This window comes from Chiloscyllium plagiosum, unplaced genomic scaffold (genome assembly GCF_037043375.1).
Source record: "Chiloscyllium plagiosum isolate Xiang-an unplaced genomic scaffold, Cpla_swu_hap1 HiC_scaffold_31, whole genome shotgun sequence".
Taxonomy (NCBI): domain Eukaryota; kingdom Metazoa; phylum Chordata; class Chondrichthyes; order Orectolobiformes; family Hemiscylliidae; genus Chiloscyllium; species Chiloscyllium plagiosum.
Genome location: NW_028270169.1, coordinates 61182783 through 61196612, shown reverse-complemented (window position 1 = coordinate 61196612; position 13830 = coordinate 61182783).

Below are 13830 nucleotides of genomic sequence, written 5' to 3'. Positions count from 1 at the left end.
AGCACTAAACTGAGAGAACAGTGAAAAGAGAGAACAGTGAACCATGAGAACAGTGAATACAGAGAATAGTGAACACAGAGAACAGTGAACACAAAAAACAGTGAACACAGAGAACACTGAAAACAGAGAACACTGAACACAGACAATTGTGAACACAGAAAACAGTGAACACTGAGAACAGTGACCAGAGAACACTGAAAACAGAGTAACAAAAGGACGGTGAACACAGAGTGAACACTGAGTACAGTGAACACAGAGAAAGTGAACAGAGAGTGAACACTGAGACCAGTGAACACAGAGAACACTGTACGCAGAGTAAACACTGAGAACAGTGAACACAGAGAACAGTGAACACAGAGAACAGTGAATACAGAAAACAGTGAACACAGAGAATAGTGAACACAGCGAACAGTGAACACAGAAAGCAGTGAACACAGAAAACACTGAAAACAGAGAACACAGAACATAGAGAACAGTGAACACACAGAACAGTGAACACAGAGAATACTGAACACAGAGAACAGTGAACACAGAGAACGGAGAACACAGGGAGCACTGAACAATGAGAACAGTGAATACAGAGAATAGTGAACACAGAGAACAGTGAAAACAAAAAACAATGAACTCAGAGAACCCTGAAAACAGAGAACACTGCACACGGAGAACAGTGAACACAGAAAACAGTAAACACAGAGAATAGTGAACCAGAGAACAGTGAACACAGAAAACAGTGAACACTGAGAACAGTGAACCAGAGAACAGTGAAAACAGAGAACAGTGAACACAGGGAACACTGAACACAGAGTAAAAAAAAGGACGGTGAACACAGAGTGAACACTGAGTACAGTGAACACAGAGAAAGTGAACACAGGAAACAGTGAACACAGAGAACACTGAAAACAGAGAACACTGAACACAGAGAACAGTGAACACAGAGAACATCGAACACAGAGAACAGTGAACACAGAGTGAACACAAAGTGAACACTGAGTACAGTGAACACAGAGAAAGTGAACACAGGAAACAGAGAACACAGGGAACACTGAAAACAGAGAACACTGAACACAGAGAACAGTGAACACAAAGAACAGTGGTATCAGAGAACTCTGAACACAGAGAACAGCGAACAAAGAGAACAGTGAACACAGACGACACTGAACAAAGAGAACAGTGAACACAGAAAACAGTGAACACAGACAAAATGTGAACACACAGAACACTGAAAACAGAGAACACTGAACACAGAGAACACTGAACTCAGAGAACACTGAACACAGAGAACAGTGAACCCAGAGAACAGTGAAAACACAGTGAACAAAGAGAACGGTGAACACAGATTGAACACTGAGTACAGTGAACACAGAGAAAGTGAACATAGAGTGAACACTGAGAACAGAGAACACAGACAACACTGAACACAGAGAACAGTGAACATGCAGAACAATGAACACGCAGTGAACACTGAGAAGAGAGAAAACAGAGATCAGTGAACACAGAGTAAACACTGAGAACAGTGAACACAGAGAACAGTGAACACAGACAACAGTGAACACAGACAACAGTGAACAAAGAGAACGGAGAACAACGGGAGCACTAAACTGAGAGAACAGTGAAAAGAGAGAACAGTGAACCATGAGAACAGTGAATACAGAGAATAGTGAACACAGAGAACAGTGAACTCAGAGAACACTGAACACAGATTGAACACAGAGTGATCACTGAGTACAGTGACCACAGAGAAAGAGAACACAAAGTGAACACTGAGAACAGTGAACACCGAGAACTGTGAACACAGAGTGAACAAAGAGAACGGTGAACACAGAGTCAACACTGATTACAGTGAAGACAGAGAAAGTGAACACAGAGTGAACACAGAAAACAGTGAACACAGAGAACACTGAAAACAGACAACACTGAACACAGAGAACATTGAACACAGAGAACAGTGAACACAGATAACAGTGAACACAGAGAACACTGAAAATAGAGAACACTGAACACAGAGAAAAGTGAACATAGAGAACAGTGAACTCAGAGAACACTGAACACAGAGTGAACACAAAGTGAACACTGAGTACAGTGAACACAGAGAAAGTGAACACAAAGTGAACACTGAGAACAGTGAACCCAGGGAACAGTGAACACAGTGTAAACACTGAGAACAGTGAACACAGAGAAGAGTGAACACAGAGAACAGTGAACACAGAAATCGGTTGAACACAGAGAATAGTGAACACAGAGAATAGTGAACACAGAGAACAGTGAACACAGAAAACAGTGAACTCAGAGAACACTGAACACAGAGTGAACACAAAGTGAACACTGAGTACAGTGAACACAGAGAAAGTGAACACAAAGTGAACACAGAGAACAGTGAACCCAGGGAACAGTGAACACAGAAAACAGTAAACACAGAGAACACTTAATACAGAGAACACTGAACACAGAGAACAGTGAATACAGAGAACAGTGAACTCAGAGAACACTGAACACAGAAAAGAGTGAACACAAAGTGAACACAGAGTGAACACTGAGAAGAGAGAAAACAGAGATCAGTGAACACAGAGTAAACACTGAGAACAGTGAACACAGAGAACAGTGAATACAGACAACAGTGAACACAGACAACAGTGAACAAAGAGAACGGAGAACAACGGGAGCACTAAACTGAGAGAACAGCGAAAAGAGAGAACAGTGAACCATGAGAACAGTGAATACAGAGAATCGTGAACACAGAGAACAGTGAACACAGAGAACACTGTACACAGAGAAAACACTGAGAACAGTGAACACAGAGAATAGTGAACACAGAGAACAGTGAAAACAGAGAACACAGAACACAGAGAACAGTGAACACACAGAACAGTGCACACAGAGAATACTGAACACAGAGAACAGCGAACACTGAACACAGAGAACAAAAACACAGACAACAGTGAACACAGACAACAGTGAACACAGGAAACAGTGAACACAGAGAACACTGAAAACAGAGAACACTGAACACAGAGAACAGTGAACACATAGAACATCGAACACAGAGAACAGTGAAAACAGACAACACTGAACAAAGAGAAGAGTGAACACGGAGAACAGTGAACAGAGAGAACAGTGAACACAGAGAAGAGTGAACAAAGAGAACAGTGAACACAGCAAACAGTGAACACAGAGAACACTGAAAACAGAGAACACTGAAAACAGAGAACACTGAACACAGAGAACAGTGAACACAGAGAACAGTGAACTCAGAGAACACTGAACACAGAGAAGAGTGAACACAGAGTGAACACAAAGTGAACACTGAATACAGTGAACACAGAGAAAGTGAACACAAAGTGAACACTGAGAACAGTGAACACAGAGAACAGTGAACACAGAGAACAGTGAACACAGAAATCAGTGAACACAGAGAATACAGAAAACAGATAACACTGAACACAGAGAACAGTGAACACAGAGAACACTGAACACAGAGTGAAAAAATAGAACGGTGAACACAGAGTCAACATTGATTACAGTGAACACAGAGAATACTGAACACAGAGAACAGAGAACACAGGGAACACTGAAAACAGAGAACACTGAACACAGAGAACAGTGAACACAAAGAACAGAACTATCAGAGAACTCTGAACACAGAGAACAGCGAACAAAGAGAACAGTGAACACAGACAACACTGAACAAAGAGAACAGTGAACACAGAAAACAGTGAACACAGACAAAATGTGAACACACAGAACACTGAAAACAGAGAACACTGAACACAGAGAACACTGAACTCAGAGAACACTGAACACAGAGAACAGTGAACCCAGAGAACAGTGAAAACACAGTGAACAAAGAGAACGGTGAACACAGATTGAACACTGAGTACAGTGAACACAGAGAAAGTGAACATAGAGTGAACACTGAGAACAGAGAACACAGACAACACTGAACACAGAGAAACGTGAACATGCAGAACAATGAACACGCAGTGAACACTGAGAAGAGAGAAAACAGAGATCAGTGAACACAGAGTAAACACTGAGAACAGTGAACACAGACAACAGTGAACACAGACAACAGTGAACACAGACAACAGTGAACAAAGAGAACGGAGAACAACGGGAGCACTAAACTGAGAGAACAGTGAAAAGAGAGAACAGTGAACCATGAGAACAGTGAATACAGAGAATAGTGAACACAGAGAACAGTGAACTCAGAGAACACTGAACACAGATTGAACACAGAGTGATCACTGAGTACAGTGACCACAGAGAAAGTGAACACAAAGTGAACACTGAGAACAGTGAACACCGAGAACTGTGAACACAGAGTGAACAAAGAGAACGGTGAACACAGAGTCAACACTGATTACAGTGAAGACAGAGAAAGTGAACACAGAGTGATCACAGAAAACAGTGAACACAGAGAACACTGAAAACAGACAACACTGAACACAGAGAACATTGAACACAGAGAACAGTGAACACAGATAACAGTGAACACAGAGAACACTGAAAATGGAGAACACTGAACACAGAGAAAAGTGAACATAGAGAACAGTGAACTCAGAGAACACTGAACACAGAGTGAACACAAAGTGAACACTGAGTACAGTGAACACAGAGAAAGTGAACACAAAGTGAACACTGAGAACAGTGAACCCAGGGAACAGTGAACACAGTGTAAACACTGAGAACAGTGAACACAGAGAAGAGTGAACACAGAGAACAGTGAACACAGAAATCGGTTGAACACAGAGAATAGTGAACACAGAGAACAGTGAACACAGAAAACAGTGAACTCAGAGAACACTGAACACAGAGTGAACACAAAGTGAACACTGAGTACAGTGAACACAGAGAACAGTGAACACAGAAATCGGTTGAACACAGAGAATAGTGAACACAGAGAACAGTGAACACAGAAAACAGTGAACTCAGAGAACACTGAACACAGAGTGAACACAAAGTGAACACTGAGTACAGTGAACACAGAGAAAGTGAACACAAAGTGAACACAGAGAACAGTGAACCCAGGGAACAGTGAACACAGAAAACAGTAAACACAGAGAACACTGAAAATAGAGAACACTGAACACAGAGAAAAGTGAACATAGAGAACAGTGAACTCAGAGAACACTGAACACAGAGTGAACACAAAGTGAACACTGAGTACAGTGAACACAGAGAAAGTGAACACAAAGGGAACACTGAGAACAGTGAACCCAGGGAACAGTGAACACAGTGTAAACACTGAGAACAGTGAACACAGAGAAGATTGAACACAGAGAACAGTGAACACAGAAATCGGTTGAACACAGAGAATAGTGAACACAGAGAACAGTGAACACAGAAAACAGTGAACTCAGAGAACACTGAACACAGAGTGAACACAAAGTGAACACTGAGTACAGTGAACACAGAGAACAGTGAACCCAGGGAACAGTGAACACAGAAAACAGTAAACACAGAGAACACTTAATACAGAGAACACTGAATACAGAGAACAGTGAACTCAGAGAACACTGAACACAGAAAAGAGTGAACACAAATTGAACACAGAGTGAACACTGAGTACAGGGAACACAGAAAAAGTTTACACACAGTGAACACTGAGAAGAGAGGAAACAGTGATCAGTGAACACAGAGTAAACACTGAGAACAGTGAACACAGAGAACAGTGAATACAGACAACAGTGAACACAGACAACAGTGAACAAAGAGAACGGAGAATAACGGGAGCACTGAACTGAGAGAACAGTGAAAAGAGAGAACAGTGAACCATGAGAACAGTGAATACAGAGAATAGTGAACACAGAGAACAGTGAACACAAAAAACAGTGAACACAGAGAACACTGAAAACAGAGAACACTGAACACAGACAATTGTGAACACAGAAAACAGTGAACACTGAGAACAGTGACCAGAGAACACTGAAAACAGAGTAACAAAAGGACGGTGAACACAGAGTGAACACTGAGTACAGTGAACACAGAGAAAGTGAACAGAGAGTGAACACTGAGACCAGTGAACACAGAGAACACTGTACGCAGAGTAAACACTGAGAACAGTGAACACAGAGAACAGTGAACACAGAGAACAGTGAATACAGAAAACAGTGAACACAGAGAATAGTGAACACAGCGAACAGTGAACACAGAAAGCAGTGAACACAGAAAACACTGAAAACAGAGAACACAGAACATAGAGAACAGTGAACACACAGAACAGTGAACACAGAGAATACTGAACACAGAGAACAGTGATAACAGAGAACGGAGAACACAGGGAGCACTGAACAATGAGAACAGTGAATACAGAGAATAGTGAACACAGAGAACAGTGAAAACAAAAAACAATGAACTCAGAGAACCCTGAAAACAGAGAACACTGCACACGGAGAACAGTGAACACAGAAAACAGTAAACACAGAGAATAGTGAACCAGAGAACAGTGAACACAGAAAACAGTGAACACTGAGAACAGTGAACCAGAGAACAGTGAAAACAGAGAACAGTGAACACAGGGAACACTGAACACAGAGTAAAAAAAAGGACGGTGAACACAGAGTGAACACTGAGTACAGTGAACACAGAGAAAGTGAACACAGGAAACAGTGAACACAGAGAACACTGAAAACAGAGAACACTGAACACAGAGAACAGTGAACACAGAGAACATCGAACACAGAGAACAGTGAACACAGAGTGAACACAAAGTGAACACTGAGTACAGTGAACACAGAGAAAGTGAACACAGGAAACAGAGAACACAGGGAACACTGAAAACAGAGAACACTGAACACAGAGAACAGTGAACACAAAGAACAGTGGTATCAGAGAACTCTGAACACAGAGAACAGCGAACAAAGAGAACAGTGAACACAGACGACACTGAACAAAGAGAACAGTGAACACAGAAAACAGTGAACACAGACAAAATGTGAACACACAGAACACTGAAAACAGAGAACACTGAACACAGAGAACACTGAACTCAGAGAACACTGAACACAGAGAACAGTGAACCCAGAGAACAGTGAAAACACAGTGAACAAAGAGAACGGTGAACACAGATTGAACACTGAGTACAGTGAACACAGAGAAAGTGAACATAGAGTGAACACTGAGAACAGAGAACACAGACAACACTGAACACAGAGAACAGTGAACATGCAGAACAATGAACACGCAGTGAACACTGAGAAGAGAGAAAACAGAGATCAGTGAACACAGAGTAAACACTGAGAACAGTGAACACAGAGAACAGTGAACACAGACAACAGTGAACACAGACAACAGTGAACAAAGAGAACGGAGAACAACGGGAGCACTAAACTGAGAGAACAGTGAAAAGAGAGAACAGTGAACCATGAGAACAGTGAATACAGAGAATAGTGAACACAGAGAACAGTGAACTCAGAGAACACTGAACACAGATTGAACACAGAGTGATCACTGAGTACAGTGACCACAGAGAAAGAGAACACAAAGTGAACACTGAGAACAGTGAACACCGAGAACTGTGAACACAGAGTGAACAAAGAGAATGGTGAACACAGAGTCAACACTGATTACAGTGAAGACAGAGAAAGTGAACACAGAGTGAACACAGAAAACAGTGAACACAGAGAACACTGAAAACAGACAACACTGAACACAGAGAACATTGAACACAGAGAACAGTGAACACAGATAACAGTGAACACAGAGAACACTGAAAATAGAGAACACTGAACACAGAGAAAAGTGAACATAGAGAACAGTGAACTCAGAGAACACTGAACACAGAGTGAACACAAAGTGAACACTGAGTACAGTGAACACAGAGAAAGTGAACACAAAGTGAACACTGAGAACAGTGAACCCAGGGAACAGTGAACACAGTGTAAACACTGAGAACAGTGAACACAGAGAAGAGTGAACACAGAGAACAGTGAACACAGAAATCGGTTGAACACAGAGAATAGTGAACACAGAGAATAGTGAACACAGAGAACAGTGAACACAGAAAACAGTGAACTCAGAGAACACTGAACACAGAGTGAACACAAAGTGAACACTGAGTACACTGAACACAGAGAAAGTGAACACAAAGTGAACACAGAGAACAGTGAACCCAGGGAACAGTGAACACAGAAAACAGTAAACACAGAGAACACTTAATACAGAGAACACTGAACACAGAGAACAGTGAATACAGAGAACAGTGAACTCAGAGAACACTGAACACAGAAAAGAGTGAACACAAAGTGAACACAGAGTGAACACTGTGAAGAGAGAAAACAGAGATCAGTGAACACAGAGTAAACACTGAGAACAGTGAACACAGAGAACAGTGAATACAGACAACAGTGAACACAGACAACAGTGAACAAAGAGAACGGAGAACAACGGGAGCACTAAACTGAGAGAACAGCGAAAAGAGAGAACAGTGAACCATGAGAACAGTGAATACAGAGAATCGTGAACACAGAGAACAGTGAACACAGAGAACACTGTACACAGAGAAAACACTGAGAACAGTGAACACAGAGAATAGTGAACACAGAGAACAGTGAAAACAGAGAACACAGAACACAGAGAACAGTGAACACACAGAACAGTGCACACAGAGAATACTGAACACAGAGAACAGTGAACACAGTGAACAGAGAACACAGCGAACACTGAACACAGAGAACAAAAACACAGACAACAGTGAACACAGACAACAGTGAACACAGGAAACAGTGAACACAGAGAACACTGAAAACAGAGAACACTGAACACAGAGAAAAGTGAACATAGAGAACAGTTAACTCAGAGAACACTGAACACAGAGTGAACACAAAGTGAACACTGAGTACAGTGAACACAGAGAAAGTGAACACAAAGTGAACACTGAGAACAGTGAACCCAGGGAACAGTGAACACAGTGTAAACACTGAGAACAGTGAACACAGAGAAGAGTGAACACAGAGAACAGTGAACACAGAAATCGGTTGAACACAGAGAATAGTGAACACAGAGAACAGTGAACACAGAAAACAGTGAACTCAGAGAACACTGAACACAGAGTGAACACAAAGTGAACACTGAGTACAGTGAACACAGAGAAAGTGAACACAAAGTGAACACAGAGAACAGTGAACCCAGGGAACAGTGAACACAGAAAACAGTAAACACAGAGAACACTGAAAATAGAGAACACTGAACACAGAGAAAAGTGAACATAGAGAACAGTGAACTCAGAGAACACTGAACACAGAGTGAACACAAAGTGAACACTGAGTACAGTGAACACAGAGAAAGTGAACACAAAGTGAACACTGAGAACAGTGAACCCAGGGAACAGTGAACACAGTGTAAACACTGAGAACAGTGAACACAGAGAAGAGTGAACACAGAGAACAGTGAACACAGAAATCGGTTGAACACAGAGAATAGTGAACACAGAGAACAGTGAACACAGAAAACAGTGAACTCAGAGAACACTGAACACAGAGTGAACACAAAGTGAACACTGAGTACACTGAACACAGAGAAAGTGAACACAAAGTGAACACAGAGAACAGTGAACCCAGGGAACAGTGAACACAGAAAACAGTAAACACAGAGAACACTTAATACAGAGAACAATGAACACAGAGAACAGTGAATACAGAGAACAGTGAACTCAGAGAACACTGAACACAGAAAAGAGTGAACACAAAGTGAACACAGAGTGAACACTGAGAAGAGAGAAAACAGAGATCAGTGAACTCAGAGTAAACACTGAGAACAGTGAACACAGAGAACAGTGAATACAGACAACAGTGAACACAGACAACAGTGAACAAAGAGAACGGAGAATAACGGGAGCACTAAACTGAGAGAACAGTGAAAAGAGAGAACAGTGAACCATGAGAACAGTGAATACAGAGAATAGTGAACACAGAGAACAGTGAACACAAAAAACAGTGAACACAGAGAACACTGAAAACAGAGAACACTGAACACAGACAATAGTGAACACAGAAAACAGTGAACACTGAGAACAGTGACCAGAGAACACTGAAAACAGAGTAAAAAAAGGACAGTGAACACAGAGTGAACACTGAGTACAGTGAACACAGAGAAAGTGAACAGAGAGTGAACACTGAGACCAGTGAACACAGAGAACACTGTACGCAGAGTAAACACTGAGAACAGTGAACACAGAGAACAGTGAACACAGAGAACAGTGAATACAGAAAACAGTGAACACAGAGAATAGTGAACACAGCGAACAGTGAACACAGAAAGCAGTGAACACAGAAAACACTGAAAACAGAGAACACAGAACATAGAGAACAGTGAACACACAGAACAGTGAACACAGAGAATACTGAACACAGAGAACAGTGAACACAAAAAACAATGAACTCAGAGAACCCTGAAAACAGAGAACACTGCACACGGAGAACAGTGAACACAGAAAATAGTAAACACAGAGAATAGTGAACCAGAGAACAGTGAACACAGAAAACAGTGAACACTGAGAACAGTGAACCAGAGAACAGTGAAAACAGAGAACAGTGAACACAGGGAACACTGAACACAGAGTAAAAAAAAGGACGGTGAACACAGAGTGAACACTGAGTACAGTGAACACAGAGAAAGTGAACACAGGAAACAGTGAACACAGAGAACACTGAAAACAGAGAACACTGAACACAGAGAACAGTGAACACAGAGAACATCGAACACAGAGAACAGTGAACACAGAGTGAACACAAAGTGAACACTGAGTACAGTGAACACAGAGAAAGTGAACACAGGAAACAGAGAACACAGGGAACACTGAAAACAGAGAAAACTGAACACAGAGAACAGTGAACACAAAGAACAGTGGTATCAGAGAACTCTGAACACAGAGAACAGCGAACAAAGAGAACAGTGAACACAGACGACACTGAACAAAGAGAACAGTGAACACAGAAAACAGTGAACACAGACAAAATGTGAACACACAGAACACTGAAAACAGAGAACACTGAACACAGAGAACACTGAACTCAGAGAACACTGAACACAGAGAACAGTGAACCCAGAGAACAGTGAAAACACAGTGAACAAAGAGAACGGTGAACACAGATTGAACACTGAGTACAGTGAACACAGAGAAAGTGAACATAGAGTGAACACTGAGAACAGAGAACACAGACAACACTGAACACAGAGAACAGTGAACATGCAGAACAATGAACACGCAGTGAACACTGAGAAGAGAGAAAACAGAGATCAGTGAACACAGAGTAAACACTGAGAACAGTGAACACAGAGAACAGTGAACACAGACAACAGTGAACACAGACAACAGTGAACAAAGAGAACGGAGAACAACGGGAGCACTAAACTGAGAGAACAGTGAAAAGAGAGAACAGTGAACCATGAGAACAGTGAATACAGAGAATAGTGAACACAGAGAACAGTGAACTCAGAGAACACTGAACACAGATTGAACACAGAGTGATCACTGAGTACAGTGACCACAGAGAAAGAGAACACAAAGTGAACACTGAGAACAGTGAACACCGAGAACTGTGAACACAGAGTGAACAAAGAGAACGGTGAACACAGAGTCAACACTGATTACAGTGAAGACAGAGAAAGTGAACACAGAGTGAACACAGAAAACAGTGAACACAGAGAACACTGAAAACAGACAACACTGAACACAGAGAACATTGAACACAGAGAACAGTGAACACAGATAACAGTGAACACAGAGAACACTGAAAATAGAGAACACTGAACACAGAGAAAAGTGAACATAGAGAACAGTGAACTCAGAGAACACTGAACACAGAGTGAACACAAAGTGAACACTGAGTACAGTGAACACAGAGAAAGTGAACACAAAGTGAACACTGAGAACAGTGAACCCAGGGAACAGTGAACACAGTGTAAACACTGAGAACAGTGAACACAGAGAAGAGTGAACACAGAGAACAGTGAACACAGAAATCGGTTGAACACAGAGAATAGTGAACACAGAGAACAGTGAACACAGAAAACAGTGAACTCAGAGAACACTGAACACAGAGTGAACACAAAGTGAACACTGAGTACACTGAACACAGAGAAAGTGAACACAAAGTGAACACAGAGAACAGTGAACCCAGGGAACAGTGAACACAGAAAACAGTAAACACAGAGAACACTTCATACAGAGAACACTGAACACAGAGAACAGTGAATACAGAGAACAGTGAACTCAGAGAACACTGAACACAGAAAAGAGTGAACACAAAGTGAACACAGAGTGAACACTGAGAAGAGAGAAAACAGAGATCAGTGAACACAGAGTAAACACTGAGAACAGTGAACACAGAGAACAGTGAATACAGACAACAGTGAACACAGACAACAGTGAACAAAGAGAACGGGGAACAACGGGAGCACTAAACTGAGAGAACAGCGAAAAGAGAGAACAGTGAACCATGAGAACAGTGAATACAGAGAATCGTGAACACAGAGAACAGTGAACACAGAGAATAGTGAACACAGAGAACAGTGAAAACAGAGAACACAGAACACAGAGAACAGTGAACACACAGAACAGTGCACACAGAGAATACAGAACACAGAGAACAGTGAACACAGAGAACAGAGAACACAGCGAACACTGAACACAGAGAACAAAAACACAGACAACAGTGAACACAGACAACAGTGAACACAGGAAACAGTGAACACAGAGAACACTGAAAACAGAGAACACTGAACACAGAGAACAGTGAACACATAGAACATCGAACACAGAGAACAGTGAAAACAGACAACACTGAACAAAGAGAAGAGTGAACACGGAGAACAGTGAACAGAGAGAACAGTGAACACAGAGAAGAGTGAACAAAGAGAACAGTGAACACAGAAAACAGTGAACACAGAGAACACTGAAAACAGAGAACACTGAAAACAGAGAACACTGAACACAGAGAACAGTGAACACAGAGAACAGTGAACTCAGAGAACACTGAACACAGAGAAGAGTGAACACAGAGTGAACACAAAGTGAACACTGAATACAGTGAACACAGAGAAAGTGAACACAAAGTGAACACTGAGAACAGTGAACACAGAGAACAGTGAACACAGAAATCGGTAAACACTGAGAACAGTGAACACAGAGAACAGTGAACACGGAGAACAGTGAACACAGAAATCAGTGAACACAGAGAATACAGAAAACAGATAACACTGAACACAGAGAACAGTGAACACAGAGAACACTGAACACAGAGTGAAAAAATAGAACGGTGAACACAGAGTCAACATTGATTACAGTGAACACAGAGAATACTGAACACAGAGAACAGAGAACACAGGGAACACTGAAAACAGAGAACACTGAACACAGAGAACAGTGAACACAAAGAACAGAGGTATCAGTGAACTCTGAACACAGAGAACAGCGAACAAAGAGAACAGTGAACACAGACAACACTGAACAAAGAGAACAGTGAACACAGAAAACAGTGAACACAGAAAAAATGTGAACACACAGAACACTGAAAACAGAGAACACTGAACACAGAGAACACTGAACTCAGAGAACACTGAACACAGAGAACAGTGAACCCAGAGAACAGTGAAAACACAGTGAACAAAGAGAACGGTGAACACAGATTGAACACTGAGTACAGTGAACACAGAGAAAGTGAACATAGAGTGAACACTGAGAACAGAGAACACAGACAACACTGAACACAGAGAAAAGTGAACATGCAGAACAATGAACACGCAGTGAACACTGAGAAGAGAGAAAACAGAGATCAGTGAACACAGAGTAAACACTGAGAACAGTGAACACAGACAACAGTGAACACAGACAAC